At 45.9% G+C, this 14,084-nt stretch overlaps 1 protein-coding gene across 3 annotated transcripts in view; it reads left to right on the top strand.

The window, feature by feature from the left end:
• PRRT3 (proline rich transmembrane protein 3) overlaps window positions 1-14,084 on the top strand; it is a 51,434-nt gene that overhangs the window by 3,449 nt on the left and 33,901 nt on the right. The window contains exon 1 of one of the 3 annotated variants that reach the window (XM_073644823.1): window positions 13,806-13,986. The exons of 1 other annotated variant lie outside the window; for it this stretch is intronic. The gene's annotated coding sequence lies outside the window, so the exon portion shown is untranslated. Of the gene's footprint in view, window positions 1-13,805; window positions 13,987-14,084 lie in introns of those variants that run through there. One more of the 3 variants, XM_073644825.1, reaches the window with a different exon arrangement.

The following is a 14,084-nucleotide window of genomic DNA, read 5'->3' as shown; positions in this document are numbered from 1 at the left end:
GGGTGTCGCATGCGCAGTAGCTCAGAAGGGCGTCTTACAGTTCAGGAGCGAGGACCATGTCGATGTGAGCAGGCACAAGATTTTTGACGAAGGCAGGCGCTTAGGATGTAAATGACCTGGGAGGCAGACTTTTGTTAGGTGCTGTGGGCGGGACAAAGCACGTAACACCTCATTTGCATATTGATAAAATTGTGGATTTCTTCGGAGTAACGCAATGGACGCCATTCAGATGCACGGCGCACTAACGCAACGGACACCAATCAGACGCACAGCGCACTAACTAACACAATGGACGCCAATCAGACGCACAGCGCACTTACGCAAAGGACACCAATCAGATGCACAGCGCACTAACGCAACGGACGCCAATCAGACGCACAGCACACTAACGTAACGGACGCCAATCAGATGCACAGCGCACTAACGCAACAGACGCCAATCAGATGCACAGCACACTGACGCAACGGCCGCCAATCAGATGCACAGCGCACTAACGCAACAGACGCCAATCAGATGCACAGCGCACTGACGCAACGGCCGCCAATCAGATGCACAGCGCACTGACGCAACAGACGCCAATCAGATGCACAGCGCACTAACGCAACGGCCGCCAATCAGATGCACAGCGCACTGACGCAACGGCCGCCAATCAGATGCACAGCGCACTGACGCAACGGCCGCCAATCAGATGCACAGCGCACTAACGCAACGGCCGCCAATCAGATGCACAGCGCACTAACGCAACGGACGCCAATCAGATGCACAGCGCACTAACGCAACAGACGCCAATCAGATGCACAGCACACTGACGCAACGGCCGCCAATCAGATGCACAGCGCACTGACGCAACGGCCGCCAATCAGATGCACAGCGCACTAACGCAACAGACGCCAATCAGATGCACAGCGCACTAACGCAACAGACGCCAATCAGATGCACAGCACACTGACGCAACGGCCGCCAATCAGATGCACAGCGCACTAACGCAACAGACGCCAATCAGATGCACAGCGCACTGACGCAACGGCCGCCAATCAGATGCACAGCGCACTGACGCAACAGACGCCAATCAGATGCACAGCGCACTAACGCAACGGACGCCAATCAGATGCACAGCGCACTGACGCAACGGCCGCCAATCAGATGCACAGCGCACTGACGCAACGGCCGCCAATCAGATGCACAGCGCACTGACGCAACGGCCGCCAATCAGATGCACAGCGCACTAACGCAACGGACGCCAATCAGATGCACAGCGCACTAATGCAACAGACGCCAATCAGATGCACAGCACACTGACGCAACGGCCGCCAATCAGATGCACAGCGCACTGACGCAACGGCCGCCAATCAGATGCACAGCGCACTGACGCAACGGCCGCCAATCAGATGCACAGCGCACTGACGCAACGGCCGCCAATCAGATGCACAGCGCACTGACGCAACGGCCGCCAATCAGATGCACAGCGCACTGACGCAACGGCCGCCAATCAGATGCACAGCGCACTGACGCAACAGACGCCAATCAGATGCACAGCGCACTGACGCAACAGACGCCAATCAGATGCACAGCGCACTAACTAACACAATGGACACCAATCAGATGCACAGCGCACTGACGCAACAGACGCCAATCAGATGCACAGCGCACTAACTAACACAATGGACACCAATCAGATGCACAGCGCACTATACCCTCCAAGTTGTAAATCATTTCAGATCTGTCAACAGAAGCTTGATGACCGTTTCCAGGTTGCAAATTTAAAATTTCTAAGAAAAGTAAAAAAAAAGAAAAAATGCACTTAAAAAAATGGGGAAAAAAAGCATAAATAGTAAAAAACGAGGTGTTGGATTACAGCGTGGACAGAGTTTAGCCTCTGCAGATCTGCTGGATCTCACCCCTCCTCTGATTAGAGGCAGATCCGCTGCGAGCCTCCGATCTGCTGTTTTTGGAGTAATGATATCACTCGTGGCTTTCGCCATCCAATCCAATTACTGTCATGTGTCGGGGGAAGAGGCTTTAGCTGAGCTCAGCAGGGTTGGCGGCAATGGTCGTGTGAGCAGAGTCGTGTCATCTCAGCCTCAGGAAAGGCGCAAAAAGCAGAAACGCGATCCCTTATCACCTGCAGCTCCTTCATTAGCTTCTTCATGAGCTCCTTCATGTCTTGACACCGGTTTCTTCATCTCTGTGACTGCGGAAAAAGAAAGCCCAAAACATGATTTGCAGTAAACTATAAATAGATTATAACTTCCCGGCAGGTTTCGCATTGTTGTCGTGTTGTAGGTGGATCATTTACTGCTCAGAATTGTGTTCTTCTCTTACATCTGCTCAGTATTGCACTTGACAAAGCTGCAGTTTGTTCTCCAGAGCTGCTCTTCCTAAGGAAGTTGCAAGTGTCGTCGGCCATTTTTGAATGCTAGGATCCTATCTCCTGGTCACCCGGTCACCTACCAGCTTATAAATACACTCTCAGACTTGTCTTCGTAGTCTTCTCTGCCTTAAAGGGATATTCCCATCTTCACAAGTCATCACCTATCTACAGCAGGGGGTGATGACTTTCGGGATCCACACTAAGTAGTGAAATGCCCCATTGGTATTCAGAGATGCCACCGTTAATAATCTGAGTCTGCTGGAGATTGGACGGCCTTGCATTAATACACATTACACCCATGTGCACTCAGGGAGGTAAGAATGCAAACTAATTCTCATATCAGATCTATTAAAGGGGTTTTCTGGGATTTCTAAGGATATTTGGAAGAGTAGGGAATGCTCTTCTCCTCTCCACCGCTTCTATAATTCATGTTGTTCCACAGTAATGACATCTCGTATGTCAGGGACGTTTGCATGTACAGCGAGTGACCGCCGAAGCCAGTGATTGATGGCAGTGGTCACGTGATAAATAGGATGTTGTCACCCTAGTTTGAGGGAAATCAATGCTTATTTCTTTATATTAGACAGGTCCCTATATTTCCACAATTTTTTTTTTTTTTTTTTAAATCTCATAAAACCCCTTTTTTTTTTTTTTTTTTAGTGGCGGTCATCTTTTTAATCAAAGAAATTAACAAACTATGCAATATTGCAATAGTCGGGAAATAAATATCTTAAAAGGGGTTTTTCCAAATTTGTAGAACTTTCTAAAAATTGCCTTAATCTCCAAGGTCCTATCCCAATATGTAATAGTAATAATATTAGAAAATACCTCCAATAAGAAATGTTCTTCTGATTAGCTATGTCGCTTACCCCATGTGCAGGGCATTACAATAGCTTAAGTATCCATGGTTTCGATCACTCATATAGTGACAGTTAGTTAGCTGCTAGTGGTCGTAACCTTGGATACCTAAGCTACTGTAATGCCCTGCACATGGGATAAGAGACCTCGCTAATCAGAAGAACCATACCACATTTCTTATTAGAGGTATTTGCTAATATTATTATTATTATTATTACAGCTGCTACATATGGGGATAGGAACTTGGAGATGGGAATTCCCCTTTAACCCTAAGTAATAAAAGCCTATTTTTAAAAACCCCGCCAACCCTGTACTGGTGCCACCATTCTCCGCCATGAACTGGGCGGTGACATCAGCTTGAATGGGATGTCAAATGTGAGTCCAGTGACTGGCCGCGTCGGTCACATGTCCAGGATGGGACGCGGTTGGGTGATGGCGCAGGGCAATGGAGCGGTTCTTATAATACCGCACTGCATTTCCGTCCTTTCTTACAGTATCGTAGGCGGAGGCAGAGGAATGTAAATTAGCGGTTTGTATCCTGAGTAAATGCACGGATCAGGTCTGATGACATCTCACAGCAAATACACACCAGCCCTATAATTACCAGCCACACTCCAGCAGGCAGGAAGTTCTAGAACAATTAAAGGGACTTACAGTTTAATTTCTATGTCCTGATGTTCCCTAAACTGCTTCCTGATGGCCCTACTAATAGTAAGCCATGATTGTGACCCCCTATAGTCATGGGGGGGCTGACTGACATGAACGCATGCTCATTCATTTGGATTGCTGCAATACCAGAAGCAGTCCACGGAGGGGCGCTGTTTCTAGAATTACCCACCTCTTCTGCACCAGGTTTAAGAATTCTTGTTCTCATTTCCAAACTATTTAGTGGCGCCCACTTCAAAGACACTTGAAGATCAAGCCCAGACAAGAATGGGCACCCGAGCGAATGGAATGTGTCACCGGGAGAGCGCGGTGCGGGGCCGGCTCAGACCCACATGCCGGCAGGTTCAGTAAACACCACAGCTATAATAACACCTCTCGTGTGTCAGGTGCAGGCACCAGGTGTTCTGAGAATAAAACTCCCATCATCCACAATTCACAGACATTAGGGTCTACTGCAGGAAGTAGTCCAGGGGCATAATTACGAGTCAGCCACCCCACCATCACCTCCAACCCAAAAAAACTCAGGCGCTTAGGAAAACGACGCTCAATGGGTCAATCTTCCTTAATCGGGGCGATCAGATGTCGCTGCTGCGTTTGGCTATACATTTTCCCTGCAGCGGCCACTACAGGTGAAACAGAGCATTACATGTTAGCTATTCAATCCTAGCGGAGCAGCGCTGCCCCAGGTTCCAGAATGGAGGATGTCCTCTATACAGGACCAGTGGCCACATTGGTAGTCCACACAACATTGCACTGCAAACTCCCTACTACCGATGATATCCCCAGATCTCTTCTGATTAGTAGACCACCATGACATTATTATTAATCCAAAATGGCGCCAGGGAGGTTGCAGATAGCAGGACTGTGGTCCAGCGGCCACAGACTACCAACATGACTGCTAGACCAGGGTCCTGCAAACCGTTTTGCTCAACTCTAACTCTAATATTGATATGGTGTAAAAAGGGCAAAACTAATAAATAAATGTTGTATACAGAATTGGAAAAACATGGACGCTCATGCTTGCCAACTTTCAGAAATGCTGTTTGAGGAGGAAATTCAGAGAGGAAGAGGACCAGAACTCTAGCGCCACCTATAGGAAGTAGCAATCCTAAAAGTCAATAGTGACCCTTTAACGAGCCTTGTCACATGACTTAGGACATAAGCCAGAACCAGAAACTCAATTTGCAGACACTGTGTTTCAGGGTACTGTCCCTCATCAGTGCAAAGTGTGAGTTCTGGTTTGGCTGGGTGAGAGGCGTGAGACCGGTACCCGAAACACAGTGTCTGCAAATTGAGTTTCTGGTTCTGGCTTATGTCCTAAGTCATGTGACAAGGCTTGTTAAAGGGTCACTATTGACTTTTAGGATTGCAACTTCCTATAGGTGGCACTAGAGTTCTGGTCCTCTTCCTCTCTGAAGAGACAATTTGCATATTTCCCAGAGGAGCATTGCGGCTTTAAAAGTCTCCTCACCGTGACATGCTTAACATGACGCTCTCCGCAAGGAGAAATGCTACCCCTTAGATAGGAGGAAATTTGTAATGGTACATAAAGTGCTGCCGAAAAAATGTTCCTCATGTTCACACCTCTTGTCAGAATCCGCAACCTTTCCATGCCCCTTGGATGTGTGTTTGGACACTAGGGCTTTGTTATCAGATGGAGCATTCTGGCATTGTGCACAATAAATCTTCTAGAAGTGCAGCTTCTGTTAGTTCTCAAGAGGTTTTGGTGGCACCTAGGGAATTTGGTACCTTTTTCAGGAACACCAGAGGTCTTCCCATTTTTCAAGCGTTTCCAAGATGTCTTTGAAGAGTATAAACTTGGCCTAACTTCCTATACCCTTGACTAAATTTTTATAAACTTGAGATATCTTTCTACAAACTTGAGCTAACTTCCTATAAACTTGGGCTAACTTCCTATAAACTTGGGCTAACTTCCTATAAACTTGAGCCAACGTCCTACAAACTTGGGCTAACTTCCTACAAACTTGGGCTAACTTCCTACAAACTTGGGCTAACTTCCTACAAACTTGGGCTAACTTGCTACAAACTTGGGCTAACTTGCTACAAACTTGGGCTAACTTGCTACAAACTTGGGCTAACTTGCTACAAACTTGGGCTAACTTGCTACAAACTTGGGCTAACTTGCTACAAACTTGGGCTAACTTGCTACAAACTTGGGCTAACTTGCTACAAACTTGGGCTAACTTGCTACAAACTTGGGCTAACTTGCTACAAACTTGGGCTAACTTGCTACAAACTTGGGCTAACTTGCTACAAACTTGGGTTAATTTCCCATAAATTTGGGCTAACTTGCTACAAACTTGGGCTAACTTCAATAAACTTGGACTAACTTCCTATAAACTATCCTCCTGTCTGCAGGTTCTCTCTGGTATTGCGGCTCATGTCTTAATAATCCGGTCGGATGATGAGATTTTCTCTATAGAAGTGATGAATGCACTCTAATCTCTTGTTGGTTGCTAAATATGAATCCATAGTGCGAGGTCTCGGCTCAGACAGCACGTGGTGCAGGCATTGACTAATGCTCACTTAGACAGGGTGGGGGCCCATTACACTCCCTATCTGGCCCGCACACCCATGGCATCTCCTTTTATCACGAGGTGTAATTGTTTTCGGCTGAGGTGTGAGCTTATTACTATTTATGTATTTGCAGTTGAAGCGTTTTCTTTTCGTGTTGTCGGAGGTCACATGGGATTACTGAATCTGCTGTGGATTTGGGGGCTCCTGATCCTGCAGTTATACCCTTGGTATGTTGTGATGTCAGGCGCCCTGTAGTTAGTGGTTCCCATGCACATGCATCGTAATCCCAGATTAACCACATAGCAGTCAGCTGGAACTTTCCAGGTTGCGGCACCAAGATGGCAGAAACTTTACCAACAGTTTTACCCAGAGGACTAATTTGATGCAAAACTGAACCCCGTACCCCCATGTCTTGTTTAGTACTGGTGTCTGAATATGGGGTAGAAGAAGGACCCTCGGCCTCCCCCTTTCCTCCACAGAAGAGGATGGATCTGAGATCTTGCTGAACAGAATTTTTGACACCAGATATAGAAGGACGACTCAAGGACTTTTTCAGACGCACATGACTGGGTGACTCCCGTGTATGGCGGCGGCGTTCCTTGTTTATTTTGTTCTGTCTGTAGAAAGGTAAAGTCCCAAGACAATGTGCTGCTGCCACATAGAAATCTACGTCTCGTGTTACACAGCGCGGTCTGACACGGGGAGGTGGACTAGAAGGTAAAACACCCTCTATAATATAAGCCACCGAGACGGGGCACTAACCCCAGCACGATACTCCAATTGCCGGGCAACAATGGTCGACCTGATCTGTAAATGTCCATAAATTATGGGGTGTAAAGATAGATATGAGATACAGTAGGGAAAATAAGTATTTGATACACTGCCGATTTTGCAAGTTTTCCAACCTACAAAGAATGGAGAGGTCTGTCATTTCTATCGTAGGTACACGTCACCTGTGAGAGACAGAATCTAAAAAGAAAAACCTGAAATCACATTGTATGATTTTTACATAATTAAATTGCATTTTATTGCATGAAATAAGTATTTGATCACCGACCAACCAGCAAGAATTCTGGTTCTCACAGACCTGTTAGTTTTTCTTTAAGAAGCCCTCCTACTTTGCACTCATTACCTGTATTAATTACACCTGTGTGAACTTGTTACCTGTATAAAAGACATCTGTCCACACACTCAATCACACTCCAACCTCTCCACTATGGCCAAGACCAAAGAGCTATAGACCTGCACAAGGCTGGGGTGGGTTACAGGACAATAGGCAAGCAGCTTGGTGAGAAGGCAACAACTGTTGGCACAATTATTAGAAAATAGAAGAAACACAAGATGACTGCCAATCTTCCTCGGTCTGGACCTGCATGCAAATGTGGCACCCCTGGGGTCCAGTTGCCACAGTGGCATTGCCTCCCTCCCAGGGGGTGATGCCATGCCTAGAAGCAAAGAGGGGTCCCCTGATCAGGTTTACCAGCATCCAACACTTTCCTGGCTCCAGACCAGAAAGGGGAGCTCCTCCCCTTCAAACTGGAATCTGGAGGCGGTGTTAGAAAAAGTGAGTTCAAGGAGTTGGAGACAGGAGAGCGACGAGGAAGGACCTGGGGAAGGGAGCTGTGAACAAGCTTGCCCCAGAGAGAAGCGCAAGGGAATCGGACACCGGAGTCCGTGGTTGTGGGGCACTGAAGGCCCAGCAGCTAAATCCGGAGGGCAGGAGACTGCAGGTCTCCTGGCCCCACCAGACGCCCGGCAGCTCGGCAGCATCCTAGGGCCCAGCGCCGCCACAAAGGAGCGACACTTGAAGAAGGCTCAAGCTGCCTGCCATACGGGTGAGGAATAGACGTTTTGCTCAGGAACGAGGGCCGGAGCATAGCTTTAAGCAGCAGGGCCAAAGAGAATAGCGCAGAGGGAAGGCCTACAACGCCACCTGGCAAGGTGGATTCCCAAACTGCTTCTAGGCCGCCCGGACCTCCACCACCAGCTAGTACCCGTGCCCTGGTCTGCTCTGACAAACCGCAAGTAAAGATAGAGGAAACCGCCATTAATTTGTTGTCTGGTCATTACCTGCGCCCTCAGCCCTGCATTACACCGCACCAACAACATCTACCTCCACAATTCATCATATATTGCCCTGGAGCTAAGCTCTGCCTGTGAAGAGCTGAACCAACTCTGCTGTGTCACCATCAGCTCCAGTGGATCTGCACCGCAGCTGCGGCCCCATATAGCCGTATACCACGGGTGGCATCACGAATATATTCCCCAAAACTGACTTTTACTTTTTCTTCATTTGACCACCCGGGGCCACGGACCGGGTCACTGCCGTCGTGTCTAACCCAGAAAAGGACCGGCCCGGCTACAGAGTACCCCACGGTCCCAGGGGGCGCGTCACAAGGTCTCGCCTTGTGGGGTAAGGATGATTCTCAGAAAGGTCAGGAATCAGCCAATAACTACACAGGAGGACCTGGTCAATGACCTGAAGAGAGCTGGGACCACAGTCTCAAACATTACCATTATAAAAACACTACACCATCATGGATTAAAATCCTGCAGGGCACGCAAGGTCCCCCTGCTCACACCAGCAGATGTCCAGACCCGTTTGAAGTTCACCAATGACCACCATCTGGATGATCCAGACGAGACATGGGAGAAGGTCATGTGGTCAGAAGAGACCAAAATAGAACTTTTTGGTATCAACTCCACTCGCCGTGTTTGGAGAAAGAAGGATGAGTACAACCCCAAGAACATCATCCCAACCGTAAACCATGGTGGGGTAAACTTCATACTTTGGGGGTGCTTTTCTGCAAAGGGGACAGGACGACTGCACCGTATTGAAGGGAGGTTGGATAGGGTCATGTATCACGAGATTTTGGCCAACAACCTCCTTCCCTCAGTAAGAGAATTGAAGATGAGTCTTCCAGCATGACAATGACCCAAAACACAGCCAGGGCAGCTAAGGAGTGGCTCCGTAAGAAGCATTTCAAGGTCCTGGAGTGGCCTAGCCAGTCTCCAGACCTGAACCCAATAGAAAATCTTGGGAGGGAGCTGAAACTCAATGTTGCCCAGCGACAGCCCCGAAACCTGAGAGATCTGGAGAAGATCTGTATGGAGGAGGGGGCCAAAATCCCTGCTGCAGTGTGTGCAAACCTGGTCAAGAACTACAGGAAACGTCTGACCTCTAACTGCAAACAAAGGTTTCTGGACCAAATATTAAGTTCTGATTTTCTATTGTATCAAATACTTATTTCATGCAATAAAATGCAAATTAATTATGTAAAAATCATACAATGTGATTTTCTGGATTTTTTTTAGGTTCTGTCTCTCACAGGTAAAGTGACCTACGATAGAAATGACAGACCTCTCCATTCTTTGTAGGGGGGAAAACTTGCAAAAATCGTCAGTGTATTAAATACTTATTTTCCCCATTGTAGATAGATAGATGAATAGAGAGAGAATCCATTTTTCATCATCAGAATAGATAGATAGATTTATGATAGACAGATATGGATGGATGATTATTATGAGTATCATACAGGACTGTTCAGTAGTATGAGATATTTTCGTGTTTCCTCGCAGTTTATTATACTCCTTATTGCCGTATAAACATTACCGGTGATTATTCGGCGCCGTCATTACTGCATTGTCCCAGTTCCTACATCTGTGTCATGAATCAGATGTGAGCAATCTCCGGCGTGTGAGGAGCCATTATGGGGCGACCGGGGATTAGGACGTATTCTCTGCAGGCAGCGATGTGTCCGGGGGACGAGGCCGCGCTCCTCCACGATTACATAATATTTTTTAGCAGTGACTGATCTGCCAAGTATTTTTTCCTGTTAACCTCGCCGAAACCTGTCTCTGTCATTAGTAATGAGTGAGGGTAATGCAGTTCTCTTCCCGGGCACGCAGCACCCTGGCAGAGCGCCCACAAATGGCACAAATTAATCCTGATGTGATTCAGCGCTCGTCCTTTCATTACCACGAAGCTGCAAATGTAAGAGGATAAGTGACCAGAAGCGACTAAGCGCTGAATGAGGCGAAATGAGCGTTAGGAGCGGCCTCGCCTCCGCTATTACTGGATTATTGTGCGGCATTACCATAGGATGTAATGTGAAGATTAATTCTTAAAGGGATCATAAATCAGCCTCATGTTGTCCACTGATTCGTGATCAACTGAAATCTGCAGGGTAAATCGTTAGAAAGTGTTCAATATCTCAGCAGCGCCACCCTAGGGGAGATAGGGTATTACACAATTATCATAGAAATCGATTATGCACGATCCTCCACACTAAAAGACACCACTTTGGCTCTTCACTCAATTTATAAACGGGCATCTGAAATTTTTTCAGAAGTGATCACCTCTTTTATCACATATGTATCTTAGGTAGCCCTTCTTATTTTTGGCCATATTAGTTAAGTCAGATGTGCAGGTGTAAATGAGTGGAAGTGCAATGGACACAGAAATATCCAATCACAGTTGTGGCACGGGGTACGGAACTTCTGTTTTGGAGATAGACCCCACCTCAAGGCCTTCTACAATTATTTACCCTTTTAAAAGATGCCTTAAAGAGGTCCTGTCATTTACCATAAATATGTATTATTTTTTTACCTGGTGTAAATGCCGCTGTTCTCCTGAATCCGGCGATGTTTTTCTTCTGCTCCTGTGCCTCTCCAATCCTGAGATATGGCTCCTTATTCCTTGTATATAAATCCAGTCTTGTTAGCTAAGAGGGCGTGGTCTTGAAGGCAACACCCACAGAGAAGAGTAGATGACCACGCCCACAGCACTAACAAGACTAGATTTACATACAAGGGAGAGGGGGCCATATTTCATGAATGGAGAGGCTCAGGAACATAAGAGAGACAGCACTAGATTCAGGAGAACAGCAGCATTTACACCAGTTAAAAAAAATTACATATTTATGTCAAGTGACACATCCCCTTTAAATGATTTGTCTTCTATTTTAAAACACTTTTTTTAATTTCCCACCAACCTTGGCCTAATTTATAATGTGTTATAAAGTAGTGGAAAACCCATTTAAAGAAACGTAGAGTGAGAAGAATAACGGGATGAAATGCATTTAAAAGTTCTAAGAGTCAAACAGAAGAACGTCGGCTCTATTTCTCCTACAAATCTGGGACGCTCATCTGTACTTAGACATTCGATATGAAATAATTCCTGGACAGAACAGCCCCCTGAATCCTCGTAATTCATTCCTTTAAATTTCTCCTAAATCCTACCGCGGAATAGTCGCTAAACCAAGCCCCGGTCCAAGTTGTTACCTAATATAGTATTATAAAAGATTTATAATAAAAAACAATATGACTTTTTTCCATCTGTGACATAATTTACTATGGTTTGTGGCAATTCCCTGTTAAAATTCCAGTCTTAAAGGAGAATTCCCCTATAATACTGCTTGTTAGAAGGTTCCTCCTAAAGTCTGAAGGGGGTGTGAAGATCCCTTACAGTGCCACCACAGGAGAGATGGTTGGTGTCCTTTAAAATCAATGAGGTTTTAAACAGTCCTGAATTTGTTGAGACTGTCCCAATTTTTCAGATATAGTCCTGGCAAATTTGGGACTGTCCTGAACTGAATCTCAATTCTGATGTGGCTTTTATCCTAAGTCATATTGCACGACTCATTAAAGGGTTGATTGTGACTTGTAGGATTGCTGCTTCCAATAGGTGGCGCTATAGAGTACAAGTCCTCTTTTTCTCTGAAGAGGCAATTTGCATCCTATTAACTCTAAATTCTAGCGCTGGTCGCAGTACCTAAAGTGGCCAGGGGGCGGTGATAATTTTTAAATTAAAATCAGAGGTGTCCCCACAATATCCAATCACATTGCACTTTTTATTTCCAGTGAACGTTTGCAGAAATAAAACTGATCTCTGATTGGTTGCTTTAAGTTACTCTCCCAAAGTGAAGGTGAGGGTACACACTTTAGAATAGGGGCCATAAAAGTCCTGAATGCATGAATGAAAAAATGCAAAGTAGACACTTTTTTTGGGGGGGGATCAATGTAAACACCGGCCACATGTTACTCCATTCATGTCAGTAAAATAAACAGCGCAGGGCGTGTATATTTTTCCTTCAAGTGAAAGTTATTCTTTGAGAGGACAGATATGTTTCCTTACCGGGATTTAGAGAAAAAGGGGAACCCGAATATTTAGGGTCAGGCCAATATCGTTAATCATCTCAGGACTGACACATCGTATAACTTTTTTTAAGTTGAGAGATGATTTAAGTCATTAATGCTTTGGCTTAAAGGGGACCAACAACCCAGGTTAGAAGTGGCCATTTTTCACTCTTATTTTATTCCCAGGCTCATCTGAGTATTCTGCTTTATTTTTTTTGAAATCCACCATAAGGCTGCAGAGTTATGGGCCTTTTTATTTAGTGCTGATTTTTATGGTCTTCACCAAGGGGGCGTGGCTGACATGGCTTTGTGGGTGTGTTTTTCAGCTGCTCTGTATAACCACGCCCCCATTAGCTGTAAATAAAAAGGCCCATATCTCTGGAACCGTATGGCGGATTTAAAAAAAACTAAAAGCGGAATACTCCGGGGAGCAAAGGGAATAAAGTGAGAGCAAAAACTGGACACTTTTGACCTGGTGATAGGTCCTCTTTAAATTAGGATCTGTTCGTAGTACCCTTGATGCATTAAAGGAGGACCCAGGATAGCGTCAGCTGGTATAACACGGGGGATCCTCAAGCAAAAAGTTTAGCGCCAGTGCAAAATTTTTAACTGTCCATAGCTGCCAACTAAACAAGGACGGAGTTCATGTAAACCCCACCCAAAAATAGTAATTCCAATTTGTGAGGGGGAGGAACACAGGTAGAGTGAAACTAAGCTGGTAACTATGTAATTCTGGTGCGGCAGAGGGACCTTTTGGGGTGTGATTACTACTTTTGCTACTACTGAGTGTCCATATAGTAGCAGATCTTTAGTAATCTAAGTTCAGTCAGACCGTAGGGGTGCAATATTTACGCACCAGGCCTCGACGCATCCTCATTCCTAGCGAGCAGACTCACATTTTAAGCACGCTACTCTGCACCGATTCCCATTTTGCAGCGTCTATTTTACCTGCACGTTTACAACAAGCTGTAAAGCGAGATGGCCTACTGTAGAGTGTCTCACACTGCAGTGACATCTAGTGTTGAAATGTAAAATTACATTTATTCTCTGTGAATGGATTTATTTTATTCATCATAATAATGCAAAAAAAAAAAATCTTTTAAGAGTGGGATTCTTAGTTAGTAATGAATTTTGACATGGATTCTCATTGCATCCCTGTATATTTTACGTAAAGTGCTCCATCCTATTAGGATGAGGAATAGGCACATCAGCTCCACATAGCGACTGCATCCGGATCCCTGCAGCTGGGCTCTGCTAGTTGGGTCTGAGCATCCAGTCAGCTGTCTGCAGGCAGAGGGAAGCTGTGCTGAATGAACTGCAGTGACACTGCCAAGGTGAGCCCCGCATCATCAGCATGGGGAAGGCCATGCAGCAGCGGACATGTGCAGCCCACCGCAGGGGATGACAGCAAACATGTGAGTGCACATATCATCATAAAGATATTCACCGGGCATCACATCCATGCAGAATGCAGGTCACTACAGTAGATGCAAATGTCAGATTGCTAGAACAT

This window comes from Phyllobates terribilis, unplaced genomic scaffold (assembly GCF_046119375.1).
Source record: "Phyllobates terribilis strain yellow unplaced genomic scaffold, ASM4611937v1 Scaffold_8__6_contigs__length_399053987, whole genome shotgun sequence".
In the NCBI taxonomy this organism is placed as follows: Eukaryota; Metazoa; Chordata; class Amphibia; order Anura; family Dendrobatidae; genus Phyllobates; species Phyllobates terribilis.
This window is presented reverse-complemented; position numbering and strand designations above follow the sequence as displayed.